A 14,914-nucleotide genomic window follows, 5' to 3' on the forward strand; every position below is an offset into this window, starting at 1 on the left:
TGTGTCTTTGCTTATCCCCTGGATCCTGTGTGGACAGTGATCCACAGGGAACATGGAGTGCATCCCAGATTAACATAGTGGAGTTAATTGATCAACTGAAGTTCAGTTAGGGGACTGAATAGTATGCTGCACTCACTGTTTTTTTATTTGTTACTGACTGAGGTCCCAGAGTACCTCACTCATCACTTCATACCTGACTGAGCTCTCAGGCTATAATGATAGTAATGACAGCTCATTCAGCTCTCTTATTTTTGTTGCTCTCAATCTGGGCACCAAGAGCAGATGGGCAGTTAGCTTCAGTTCTTGCAATGAATAAAATATTTCTAAAGATGCTGAAAGGGACTTGTGCATTTTCTCACTGAGAGGTAGACAAGAAGACTCATGTCAGTATGCTAAAGAAGAAGATACACACAGGAAACTGTTATTTTAGTTTAGCATAATGCCAGACTATTTCTTGGCCAGGCACAATAACTCCCAGTAGTCTTGTCATCAGTATGAGTTTGCCAAGCAACAAGTGGAGACTCCAGGAAGTAACTGACCAAGAAAAAATCCAGTACATAAACCCCATAGAACTGCATTTTCCCATTTTACACCTCAAATTTTGCACATATCAAACAAACAAGATATGTCTCAATCATGAGCTTTTGAGGTGCTGTTAGGTGGATTTGGCACTTTCGGGTGGAACAAGACTTCTGTAGCTCGTTCCCACAGTTTCCAGTATTTATGCTAAGCTAAGCCAAGTATTTATTGGTTCTTGTTTTATATTTGGTGTAGAGGTGGGAGAGTGGTATGAATCTTTTCAACTAAGTCTCAGCAACATATTGGAAAAGTTTGTTTTCCAAATTATGACATTATTTAGCTTTTTTGGGCAAATTTCTTGAGAAAATGCAATGCGGTCACATTCCCAGGGCGTTAAAATACTGATGTTATCCATTTATGCCTCATACTGATGATAAAGGCCTTTGGCATCCACATAAGATGCCTGTGGTTTTTATTACAAAGCAGCATTAGCCCACCTATGTCAGTACACAGAAATGATGTGCTTATATTTAGGCACAAAAACTACATAGTTAGAGTGAGGAAACTATTGTGGCTTAGAGTAAAACACTCGCTGATGAAAAAACACTTCATTACACAACAAAAGCAAACTCCACTCTCCCGTGGGAAGCTTTGATGTTTGTTTGACCCACTATCCACCCCAGCCGCCTCCTAGTGTGGACTTTCTCCCTTTTTATCATATGACCTCTTACTCTGGGTGTCAAATACTGACCCAAGTGGATAGTCTACTGAAAACTATGTGCATCTCATACTGATGCCAAAGGTCCACATGAGATGCTAAAGGTACTTGACATATCAGTATTTGATGCCCTGGAATGAGGATGGGCTGGAAAATGTGATCAATTATAATTACTGTATATATTACTTATTTACAAGTATACACCAATGTGGTAGGCTCACATAAGTATGTTCCTTTTTTCAAGACCGAATGTTAGTGATTGTAGGCATTTAACTTAGAGGTCCAGGTGTATGGCGTGTTAATACCTAGCTGCACTGAGGGTTGACCTATGCGAATGCTAAATATATACAGGTCATGTAATAAAAGCATATATGACCATTTTATTTTCCCAGTTTGAAATTCTACAATATTGCTCCATTTTCATCATTTGATTTTACTTTACAGAGATTATACTGGGATTGAAGAAAAGCCCAGCCTTGTTTTTGTAGAGCTATTCTGAGGTGTTTAACTCTTATCTCACTTCTTCTAACTGCAAACTATTTTACAGTGCTATTAAAGAAGGAGTCTATAAATGTAAGGCTGAGTCAAAAGCCTTCTGTATTCAAGCTTGGGATGGAGTCCCACCATTCTGGTAGCTGAAACTATGTTTAAAAACCTCAAGAGACAACAGACAGTCATAGAAACCAAAGTCTTACCGATTCTTCACGTCTGCTGTCAAAACACTTTTATTTGAATGGCATACACACAGATGCACATATTCCACCACGATACACTATGTTTCACATCATTACAGACTTCAGCATCAGAGGAGTGAAGTAAATGAAGAGGCTCCCAGTGTGAGGGTGCTGTATGGTTGGTGGTAAATTAGGTTACACTCTGCACAGTCACATCCCATTAGCTGTTAGAATCATGAGGATGCTTGAGCTGCCTCCGCAACTGTCATTAGGGATATTTAGTTAGCTGTCTCTTACACAGATGAGCCAAGATCCTGTTCATCCTTCCTTTTGTCTTTCTTCAGCAGCTCCAAGGTAGAATACAGACTAAGGATAGAGATGAAAAGTAAGGGGAATAGATGGGCAAACAGGCCAAAATAGTGACTAATTTTCACACAGCAGCCAGCAAGCTTTGACAAAGCTTGAAGGCAAAAATGAGAGATACGTGATCTGAGAAACTAGAGGAAGTGTGAGGGGTGAACTGAGGTAATGCATAATGCTCTCCACTCACTGGCTTATGTAGATCAGTGTTCCCTCATTAAATTAGCTCCACAGGATGAACCTCATCCTCAGCTTAAGGACCAACTACAATCTCTTTACAGGCCTGATATCGGCTTCAAATTAGTTTTATAATGTGTGTGCATGCATGAGTGAGTGTGTGTTTTTGCAGCTGCAGGGATATGTGTGTGAAATTGTGCGTATAACAGAGCTAAGCTAAGAGAGGATTACTCAAGGTAGCTCCTGTTGTGGCAGATAAGCTGCCAGAGGCTATTTAGGGATTTGTGAAGACGCTGTATGCTGTGTGTATATATATATACATATATATTCTTTTTTTTCCTTAAATCAGAGTTAGTGTTTATTACTTCTTGGAAAAAATATTGGAGGAATACTGTTTTTGGAAGGTTGTTGCAGCTGATGTGCTGAGAAACACTTAAAAGAGATGACTTTCTTCACTTATTTATGATTTCAATCTCATTGGTCATTGTATAAATGTGAATCAGCTAAAGGTTTATTGGTTATAAATAATGTCTTGAAATTATTAATAATAACCTATTGATATTATATACTATATGTAGATTAGTGATAAGTCATGGCTGTAAAAACAAATTGCTTTTGGCCAGTGTTTGTCCTCCCACACCCTGAGACATGTTTTAATTTTTCAATTTTTTTATTTTTATTTATTTTATTTTTTTTATTGGGACTCCAAACCAATGAACAGTTTGACCTGCAGTATGTCTTATCACCTCAATAAAAGATCCAGAGCAGCTTTACAGCTTTGAAATCCATTCAGCAACAATGTACAATTTTAGATTTGGGGCAACAAAGTGCAGTGGTCGCCCTGCGATGGGCTGGCAACCTGTCCAGGGTGTACCCCGCCTTTTGCCCGCAGCTGGCTGGGATTGGCTCCAGCCCCCCGTGACCCCGTTTTGGACTATGCAGTTTAGAAAATGGATGGATGGATGGAAGTGCGGTGGTCAATACAGTCGTATCACAGCAAAAAGGTTCCAGATTCAAGCCTCCTGGTCATTTGGTTTAAAAAAGTTGCCCTTGAACACACCACACATTAAAACTGTCTTTTTCAGTGTGCAACCTGCAATACACAGTTTTCCTTTAAATAGACGTGAGATAATTGCAGACACCTGACGTCAGCAGGAAACCAGTCATCACAGTAATGGCAAAGAACAAACACACTCCAGCAGGTGGCTACTCAGGGAACCAAAGGACATACACTTATCAACCCCACTGAAAAGAAGTTGCAGCACAAAGATGAGCTGAAAATTGTTGCTCCATCTTGTCATTATAACATTTTTGTTTTTGTGCAGATTAAACAACCAATATCAATTGTGCTAATTAGGTAGGTGTAGAAGTAGGCTATGTGTTTTCCTTTATTTCCAGTCTTTATGCTAAGCTAAGCTAACATCTTCCTGGCCCCAGGTTTTGAAAAGTAAATAAACTCCAGAAATGTAGACCTGTTCCTCTAATATATAATTTTTTAACAATTACAAAAATCATATATAAGCGAAAGTATAACGTATGTATTATTAGGGAGTGGTACCATGATGGTCTTGTGTGTACATGTGTTTGTACCTGGCTGGGTGTGTGTATCAACCTGGATCTCAACATGGGTAGATACATCAGTTACCAAATCATCCATAAACAATGTGAAACAGACAGCGGCCAAAAGAGAGTGCATGTTTGAAGGTTTGCTTGCTGCCAGCACATCAGTTCTTTCTATGTCTGGCAAACCACAACAGTGGGATGGTATCAGAATAACCACAGTGAGCACTTGGCAAGGGCATCTAAAAGGAGAGGGCTAAGCTGAGGCAGCAAGAATCAAGTTTATAGAGAAAACTGTTACACCTTCACCCCTATCTTACAGTCCATGCTGTCACAACACAGACCTGACTGACAGATGAGCATCTCAGTCTAGTAGCTGGTGACTCACCATTGCATTTGCCAAGGAACCTCTATAGCAACTGGTGATATTTAATGACAATGGACTAACACTCATATTATCCAATGTAGTCTAAATTTAATATCAAACTCTATATGCATTGAGTCAGCAAAAGGCAGCTAAACATGATTCAGGAGAAGCAGAGGTCCTAGACCACTGGTTTGCTGAGCTCTGGCATCAATGTGGATCAAATAGCTGACATTTAGCATGATTCAAATTAAAGCACCGAAATCTCTCTTGTATGTTATAGTGACATTTCTAGATTTCTTCACGGTTGCTCTGTAATTATTTCACTGTTTTCTGGGAAAAAGAAGCACTAACAGATATTATTTGTCAAATCCAGTTTTTCCACCATTCATCACATGGTTGGGGTAATTGTGGAGGGTATGGCATATGGAACATTCCATCGAGGGAGGAATAACGGGGGTGGATAGACTCAGCATCTCTCCTGTATTGGACAGAGACTTCGACCTGTCCTCCATTAAGGCATGTGTCCTGATGAATGATTCAGTGTGTCTATATTGGGCAGGAACTCGAAACAGTGACAGGAAAATGCAGTTGGCAGCAGTTTCACAAATCCCACATCAGGACCAAGGAAACCATAATCACCACTTTGATTTTTCAGTCTTGTTTATTTCAGAGGCTGGGGTTACAATTAAGACCATTTGCCTTGCAATTACTGTGTTAAAAATAATAAAACAATTTCAGTCTACCTAAAATACCTGCATTTTGTGTAATGATTCGGGGCATGCAAATTGAAATAGCAATGTTTGTACATTGTCAGAGAGTTGTATGAGGCTGCCAGAGTGATAGAGCTTTGTTTGTCTGGATGTTTGTCTGCTGCTGGATTGCTAGCACTTTATCAGAACGCAGCCAAACCCTGGACACAAATTTTTGCCTGACCTTCACATGGTAGTTTTAGCTGTGTGGACATATAATGTCATGATTTACTGCAAGGATTAGTTTTTCAACAGCCACAGCATAAGTGAGGAACATCTAAATTCCATTATCAGGAATCCACTCCCACTCTGAACAGTTCCCTTTCCTCCCACATGCTCCTCACCACAACACTTACACTCATTTTCCCAAGAAAGTCACACAGCTCACCAGTCTCAGGCCCCTGGTCAGCATCTACACCAACACCTCGAGAGACAGCTCAATTCAAAAAACATGCCCACTCTTCATCTTTGAGTCCACAGGGAAAAAAAATTGCATATTGCAGTTTCATAGAAGACCCTCTGTTGTCTTTTAAAGGCCTACATCCAACCATGCATTTAAGATTGTCCACTGCAGCGTGCGAGTGAGGTGAGCACAGTCAAGGATGTCTGTGTTACATGTTTTTGATCTGATTGTTATGGAATCTTGTTTAGACTGTGACACATGTGCTGTTAAGATGAGAACCGGTGAGCCCATAAAAGTTGTGCGTCACATCCCATGTGATACAGGCTGTATGGGCACAAGGTCTGGCTGTGCCGTGAGGCGGAGAGCTTGCAGTGCACGAAAGCTCATGCCTCACATCAAACTCTGTGCTGCAGGCCCACATGCACTAATTAGACCTGATATACACCCTGATGTGTGCTGATTGAAAGCAGCCTCATCTAACTCAGGACAGGGTCCTGCTGCGCTGCTGTGGATTGCTGGAGGGTACTGTTTTGTTTCCAGGCACTGGTCTAAGGTCAGTTTCATGGTGTTTACACATATGTCTCTGTTAGTCACTTAGACTAAACTGACACAGATCTGTGAATATTGTGAACCAACTTATTGATGATGTAAAAGGATGTGGTGGTTTGTTTTCTCACAGGGCTCTTCAGCTCACAACCAGCTGTCCATGTGGCGACAGTTTCAGCTTCACACAGAAATGAGTGGCATGCACCAAGCTGCACAGGCCATGGTACCATGCCAAACAGGCTTTGAGGTTATAGAAAATCCTTGTTGGATAAAACTTGGGATAAAATTAAATAAGTGATTGTAATGAACGCTTGGCTGTCAAATGGGACAGGACACAGAAATCACACATTACTTTTGTATCAACATACAGCCCTATTTCTCATTCTGTTAAAAATGCTGTTCTTAAGCACTGGTAAATATTAGCACCTGATCCTGCAGGTTTTGCCATAAGAGATGCCCTCTTAGTATCAGAGATTGTTTGGTTAAATCAGATCATTTTCCTTGTCATAGTTGAGTAAAGTGTAATTTTATGATTAAAGGTGATACTGTTTATGCATCCTACAAATATTCTCAAATATAAGGAAGAATCACATGTAACACTCCTTTATTTATTGAAACAGCGCTGTGATTTACTTTGTTGGTGAAACAAAACACAGTCTAAAAACTCACAGTTGTGAGCATAAATATTCCATCAGGAATCATGATGAGAAGTCTGCTTTTGCCAGGGATTTTAGTGCCTTTAAACACTTAGTGATTTGTGTTTTATGGGTTTTGAGGTTGTTCAGGTTACTACAAAGGGAGCGTTTCTGGATTCATCATTTAGAGATTTTATTACCCACTGGTTTGAATAAGGAATGTAATTTATCTTGTTTTTTTATAATGTGATTTTTGTGATATGTAGGCTTGCCTAATATTATTTGTTGGCGATCATGTGATTTATGAGTCCCCTTATTGGACACATCATTGAGTTTGATTGTGTTATTTAGTTCATCTGTGGTTTGGTGGAGTATTGTTATTATTTTGCAAGCTGAAGAAGGGCGTCTGCCCAAAACGTCCTTGCAATGTAAGAATAAATAGTTAAGTTATTGGAGTGTTGTCCTACTTTTTCATTACACACAATATTTATTTGAGGATTCAGCACCCAATTATACAAACTGAGCTGAGCTTGTTTTTCCATTACCATGCCAAACATGCCAGACACTCCCTCTGTACTTTTGCAGCATGTGTCCTGTGTTACCCTCATCTCTTGTTTTCTATCTCTTTGATTTTGTCTTAGACTTTCTGACTAACCTGGATGAGACATTCATGGAAAACAACAGTCTGATTTGTCCATTTATTTATTATCTTTTTTCAGGCAACACTTTTGGTCATTCTCTCTGCCCCTCCCTCATAAAGTGGATTACTGGAGGGGTTATTAAGATGTCAGGACAATTAGCCAAAGAGTTGTTTTCACTGGAACTGCAATCAAACATCTGGAGGACATCCATAATCAGGCTTTTAGCCAAAGCTTTACTAGTTTCTTTTCAGTTTATGTATCCGTTGTTGTTGAGCAGATTCTTTGTTTAGGTGTGGATTCCATTAGTAATGTTATATAAGGATAGTTGTAAGGCTCATTATTTGTTTTAACAGGGATATCTGCAAGATAAATGGCCATCAGTCACCTTCTCTAGTTTCATTTTGATTATTAAATCAAAAACCACTGGGACAGTTTAAGAGTTCAGAGCAGTAGCATGGGGACAACAGCCATCTTTGTGATTTTACAGCTGGTTTGCAATTGCAAAGCAAATAGAGATTAAGAAAACACAACTTGTTTAATTGAAATAATGGCAGTTCACTGACAAAATTACCTTTAGCAGGCCAACACCTGGAGAAAGACCAAATGTTAGGTTTAAGAGCATGCAATTTTGAAAAGAACATGGTGGAACACTGGGTTCATTTGTCCAGTATTTGTTTTTTTTAATTGAACCAATTTTTGTCTTTGGGATGGGGGACGTGCCATATGTATGTAACAAACTGTGTTACAGTACATTTTTCAATGACCTGGAGTGTTTTTTTAATTAACAGCACAAAGACAGATCTTATAGCAATAGTTTGGCTTTTTACAAAATACACTTTCTTCTTCTTGTTGAGGGATAGATGAGAAAATCAGTAACGTTCTCATGCAAGGTCAGTATGTAGCATTAGCCAGGAACAGATTAGTTTATCTTAGCAAAAAGATTAGGAACAAGGGAAACAGCTAACCTGCCTCTGGCCAAAAGTAATAAAGTTTGACTAGCAACACCTCTGAAGCACAGGAATTAACATCTTATATCTAGTTTGTTTAATCTGTGCAAAAACAGTGTAAAGATTATACGAAGTGCTTTTACAAGAGGGATATGAGAGTTCTATTTGTTGATATTAGTTCTATTTCTTGGCTGGGTGCAGCAAACCAGCAACTAGTCGTCATTACATTTCTGTTTTTGTACTGATTAAACAAATGAGATATAAGGTGTTAGTGAGGTTCAGAGATACTGTTAGTCAGATTTTGTTACCTTTGGACAGAGCCAAGCTAGGTGTTTACAGTCCTCGTGCAAAGCTAAGCTAGCTCTGTGCTGGTTGTAGCTCCTCTCATAAGAAAACCAATAAACCTTTTCCCCAAAATGCTGAGCTATTCTTTTAGGAAATCCAACTCTGTAGGCCAATTCCACATTTTATAATAAAACTAATACATACAGCCTACTATGCATTCAATGTGCTGTTTGGGTTCTTAGTATACAAAAGATTAACATGTTGCATTAACAGGACATCCATCCACTATCTATACCGCTTATCCTCTGTTACCAACAGAGGGTAGATTCAGGAGACATGCATGATAGGGGACACTGTCCTGTGACTTAGTTACAAGCTTGAGCTTATTACAGCAGCGCCAATTCACTTATACAAGACATTTCACTAGCGCCGGCTGAGGCCAGCGGTAATGATGAGTTGCAGAGTGCCAGCCACATGGTGGATGCTGCCTCACTAGTAGCTTCCTCAAACCTCAGACTGAGATACATCTTGCTGTTTGAGTGGTTAGGAAAAGAGGAGCATGCCAGAAGGATGGGAAAATGCATTCAGTGGTTTTTTACCTTTAATCCAACTAATTTTTTTTTTTGCACATGCATGGACAAATCCGCAATGCATGTTGGAAAGATATACTATAAGGATACATGGCACGTTACAGCGACAGGTGATATAATTTACAAGCTGAAAGTTGATTTTGTTTGTCTTGTTTTACTTATCTTTCTTCTTTCCTTCCATGCAACTTGCTTGTTCCCATATCCCTACACCTCCTTCTCCATCTCCCACTTAAAGCTGCTTCTCCTCTCTGTTGACAGCTTTGCTCTGCTCAAGAAAAAAAAAAGAAGCAGAATTACTGAGTAAAAGGGAAAAAGAGAGCAAATAACAGCTCTTAGAATGTTTGGATTGTGAAACCAGAACATTAGTACAAACCATAATGGCTGGCCAAGAGAGCCCAGCACCTCTCCAGAACTTCACTTTCACAGGCAATGATGTAACGCCAGCCATTTCATATGAAGCATTTGCTTGTTGCACTCCTCAAAGTCTATTTATACCGTCTTTGTCTACTCAAAATAAAGTGGCCTATGTTAGGCTGATGCCCTTTAAATAGTCTAATTGTTTAAACTGAAAGAATTAGAATATAACTTTATGGCGGTGACAGCTTACTTTAATTCTAGAGAACTTTGAGTTGTTTAATGCTATAAGTAGAAAAAGATGTGAATGAGATACCATAAAAAGAAACGCTTTCAATATCAGAAAACCTTGCCTGTTTGTGATGATGTTCTGCTTTCAGATATCCATAAACTAATGGACATAAAATACAAGTGACAACTGACAGCTACAACCTGCTGCACTGTCCAGGACAGAAAATTTTACTACTACAAAGCTGTATGTGTGCAGCACATGAGTTTGCGGTGCCAACCAGACCTCAGTGTATACTATGCAGCAAAATAAATACGTCTGTGTTCATAGTCTGTAATTAACGTTGTATAAAAGTACACACACATGCAGTAGCAGCACATATCATGGCCCTCAGCAGCTCTGTTTCTCTCAGGCCTCATCTATGGCTAACTTCTATTCACAAATGTATATAAAACCTAAATACATAGCATGAAGCAGCTGCATAGGTGGGGGCCATGTAGCTCATGTCGATGGAGCTGAATGTGCTGTGTACAGTAAATGCTGTGTAATAACATGCTGCTACTGCTGCTGCTCACAACCGCCCTTTGCAGTTTTGCTTCGTCAAAGCTGGATAGACAGAGCAGCACCATTGCAGAGAGCTTTGATTGTATTGGCTTGTGAAGGAGTAATCAGGCCTCCCAATGGCTCCATCACTACCTAAACCATAAAAATGAGAAAAGACCATGCTCCTGCCAGTGTTTGGCTTAAACCAAGATGTACTCAAGTGGCTCATAATCTATTATGAGGGGAACTCATATGGGAGTCAGCATGAAGACCTCACAGATTTCAGATGACAGCTACCTGTGTGGATGCTTAATCCTGGTGGGCACTAAAATGAATTTTGGGACCAATAAAACACATTTCCCACACTAAACATGATATTTTATTAACCTCACTGTGGACTTTATAGGCTCAAGCATCGGATTTCATCTGAAGGAGGTCATTCTGTGCTCAGTCAGCCTGTATCGGCTCCATCCAGATCTACGCACTCACAGAATGTGTAATATAAACTGTTCATCCCGTGAACTGTATATACTATATGTTACCATAGATGGAGGAATCTAAATGCTGACACAGTAAGATTTGCATGTGTTGAATAGTGGGGACTGTGCATCTGTACATGTAGGCACATGATTATGTGTGTGTGTTTGTGTGTACATGCAGGTGAGCTGAGACTCTCCACTATAGTTTCTGACCAGATTTTGCCCTCTGGTGGTGCAATTTAGACAGCACTAGTTTTGCATCACCCCCCTGGTCAAGTGGAAAGCATCACTAACAGATAAAGGCCACGGATAAAATAATTTTTACTCTTTAAATTAAAAAAAAGGATCCAAATGCAGACTTTTGAGCAAATTTTACATTTTCCATTAATGGATTTCACAGAAGCATTTTGCATCAAGAGCAGGTAAAAAGCTCAAATGAATGTTTGCAGCAGCCAAGCATTAAATGGAGAGTTGATGGGCTGAGTCAAAGTGAATAAATGACTCTACACTGGGTTTTGTGTACGTGTACCCACACATATATGTATGTCTGTGTCTGTGTGTCAGTCACCAAACAGATCCCCCTGGAGCCAGTAATGATCCCACACATTTCCCATGCTCACTCACACCAAGCAGTGAGCTCCACCACATGCTCTCTCTCTCTTGTTCCTCTCTCCCACTTTCACTCTGCTCTCCTTTTCATTCTCTCATTCCTATCACCACTGCTGTTATCATCCCAATTTGTTTTCAGCTGATTTTCAGCCTGACCTCATCTCTGGAAGAGGATAATTACCAAATGGGGACACTGTGTTTTCAAGCAGTGATTTTGAGGTCAACAACTTGCTCACATTTACAGTTTATTTTTTTGTCCTCAGCAGCCCCCGTGCATACATCACTCCATAGTTAGATTGCTTTAGGAGGAGGAGTTGGCAGGGCACGAGCAGTGCGCTGCGTCTTGGAACATTGTGTCCATGAAGCACTAGATGTTAAAGAGTGGTGATTGCGGAGAATGTGGCATGGTTTTGCAGAATGCCAGCCTATTAAGTTCAGCCATGCCAAAGCTATATTTGTGTTCCAAACGCTCTGCTGAATTGTAAAGTAGTAGGTGCAGTGGCGGACTGACTGGTCAAAGTTGCAGGTCCCGGTCCGGGGTGAACAGTCGAAGGAGATGCTCCAACTGTTTGCAGACCGGACCCCGAGGTGATTACAGGCCCGGTAACAACAGAGGAGGTACTGTATAGTTTCTCCACATAAAACATAAACATAAAAATGACTTAACTTTGCACAGAAAAGGAATTTTCAAAAAACTATATCTTGTCCTCATAAGCCCGAGCTTTTATCGCTTTGTACAGTCTAAGTAGTTACATGCAGGTTTTATTAGTGTGACCTGGTTGGTGTTCAAGCCAGTGGCAGGAAGAGAGATGGGGACCCTGAGTGAGTAAAGCACAGGACTGACGAGAGTCGCACTGGTATTCCACTCACCTTGAGCATGTAAAACACTATCTCTGTGGAAGCAGCATGAGACCTGGGGGAAGGGTTCAAACTTTCTTTCCTTGCATTGACATAGATCACTGGGCCAGCATGTGACTGAACCTGCCTCAGCTGTGGAGGTAAACCAGTAGGAAAACATCTCTTCATTTGGTGCTGCATGTGTATAAACCTAGACAGAAGGAATTACTAGTTCTTTGATGCTACTGATGTTTAACACAGAAAATCTACAGGACAATAACAAGGAAAAGTGACCTAATCGAGATGACTTTCATTAGCTACCATTCCATTTTGGTGCAGTTTTAATTAAATCAGACACATGCCTGAATCCACACCCATCACTATCCTATTCATTCCCCAGGAACACCCACCACCGCCCCTACATGTTAGCTTGAAGGAGCAGCATTCAGGGAATGCAACTCATGTCGTACGTGCTTCGAGGTTTCCACAGAATTTAAGCACATAGCTGTAAAGAAATGCCAGTCAGCCTCTCCATGGCTCTCTCTGTCCAGCGCCTCCTGCCAGTATGCTGGCAAGGTCCAGGGTCTAGGAATGCTGTGCCCATCTGTCAACACAGAGCTGCCTTCTCTGGCAGATGCTGTACAGAGGATTTTTGTAACCTGGCCCTGGGTGGATTTCATAACCTGGCCTGACAGTATAGCAGAAGGCCTTAGGGCTGCAGAAAGATTATGTGCTAGGAAAAAATGGAGCTGCATATCTGTACGTGTGGGTGTATGTGCATCCTATGAAACTTTCTCTCAACAAAGTGTGCTGGATATCAGGCTGTTAATAACACTGAAAGGTTCGCCTCTGTAGGATTTATTGAGATATCATCTAAGAAATATCCAACATCTACCTGTGCTGCACTGGATTCTCCTTTTCTGCTCCTCTCTCTGTCCTCCATTCATCTCCTTCAGCCCCCCACCCCCCACCCTATCTCTTCCCATCACTGCTGCTCTGCTCCCGCAGCTCTAATATTTATAATGAATGGTATCCTGTATGTGGGGCCTGAATGTGTGTGGTGGAGCCAAGGGAGCACCACCTGAGTGTGATTCTGTCTGCCAAAGTCTCTCTCACACACACACACACACACACACACATGCCTGACCTGCTGGGAACACAGGGTCTTGCTGTATCAGGCCTCTGTGACAGGGGCAATTAGAAAAGTCCAGACGGACCACAAGCTCTCTTCTCATACTGTCCCCATTAGACAGGGAAAGACGAGCAGTAAGGAAAAACAGGAAGAGGACACGCATAAACACACTGTCTCTGGCTCTCTCTCTCTCTCACACATCCACACACATGCACACCCACACAGTGATTGTACAGTAACCTTACACAGCCCTACACTTGCTAGGGTGACTTGGTGGATCGGCTCAGTGTACACAGAAGCACTCAGTGATTGACAAAGGCATGTGTCAAGCAATAATGTTGATGTCCCTGAAGTCTAATGTCAAATACCAAACATAATGTGTCAGAGTTGGATGTAGCGGTGTCCAGACTGTCCATCCAAGACCTCTGTGCCAAGATGACGACACAAAGAGTGATCCTCTAAGTGCCGTAGAATGTGCCAAACAATTAGAAGTGATGAAAACAAATTCACAGTAACTGAATTATATGTATATGTGTGTTTAAATGTGTACATAGCACCAGAGTTTTGCACAGGATGCAGTCATGATGATGCCAAGGACTTGCTGGCCTCCCTGGCAGTTACAGTATGTATGTCACAGCTGACAGTGTGTGTGTGTGTGTGTGTGTGTGTGTGTGTGTGTGTGTGTGTGTATTATTTACCACAATACAACTAGAAAATATAGGAAATGTGTACACAGTATTAAAGGAAATGTCTGAGAAAATTGAGAAAATCAGCAAACAAACTGGAAACTCAAGCTGTTCTAAAGAAATATGAAGAATCCAGAAAAGTCAAGGACAAAAATAGGAGTGGAAGACCAAGAACACTGTCAGAATCTGATGAGAAGTTTCTCAGAGTTTCTTCAAGAGAGGCTGGAGAAAATCCAGCAAGGACCTGGCTCAGCATCTGGCAGCTTCGTCTGGAGGCCAAGTTGGTCCTTCCAAAGTCTGAAGAAGCTTGATCATGAGCAGCAGCCAAGAAGCCACTTTTTCAGAAGGGAGACAGGGAGAAAAGGCTGAGATATGCAAAAGCTCACAAAGACTGGAGTAAAGATCAGTGGAAAAGAGTCTTATGAAGTGATGAATCAAAGTTTGAAATGTTCAGGTCCAGTGGCCGACAGTATGTGAGAAGAAGAGTTGGAGGGAGGTGGAGGAATGAGAGCTCATAGCTTTCAGTGAAACATGGTGGAGGGTCTGTCATGGTTTCAAGACTTCAACAGTTTCCTAGAAGAATTCAAGCTGTGCTAAGAGCAAAGGGAGGGCACACTAAATACTGACTTTGGAGTGTAGAAGCCAGTTTGTTCAGAATCAGAATCAGCTTTATTGGCCAGGTGTGTTGGACACATGAGGAATTTGCCTCTGGTACTGTACAGTGGCTCACAATGTGTATGTGCAATGCTCTTCCAAAAGGCAAGGAATAGACAAGTAAATAAGATAAGACTGAGAGAACAAAAAAAGAAAAAGAATGTGCAAAGAAGAAAAAGGAATGTACATTGGGAAAATAAAAATAAAGTACTTATAGAAA

The sequence above is a fragment of the Monopterus albus genome, unplaced genomic scaffold (genome assembly GCF_001952655.1).
Source record: "Monopterus albus unplaced genomic scaffold, M_albus_1.0 scaffold2.1, whole genome shotgun sequence".
NCBI lineage: Eukaryota > Metazoa > Chordata > Actinopteri > Synbranchiformes > Synbranchidae > Monopterus > Monopterus albus.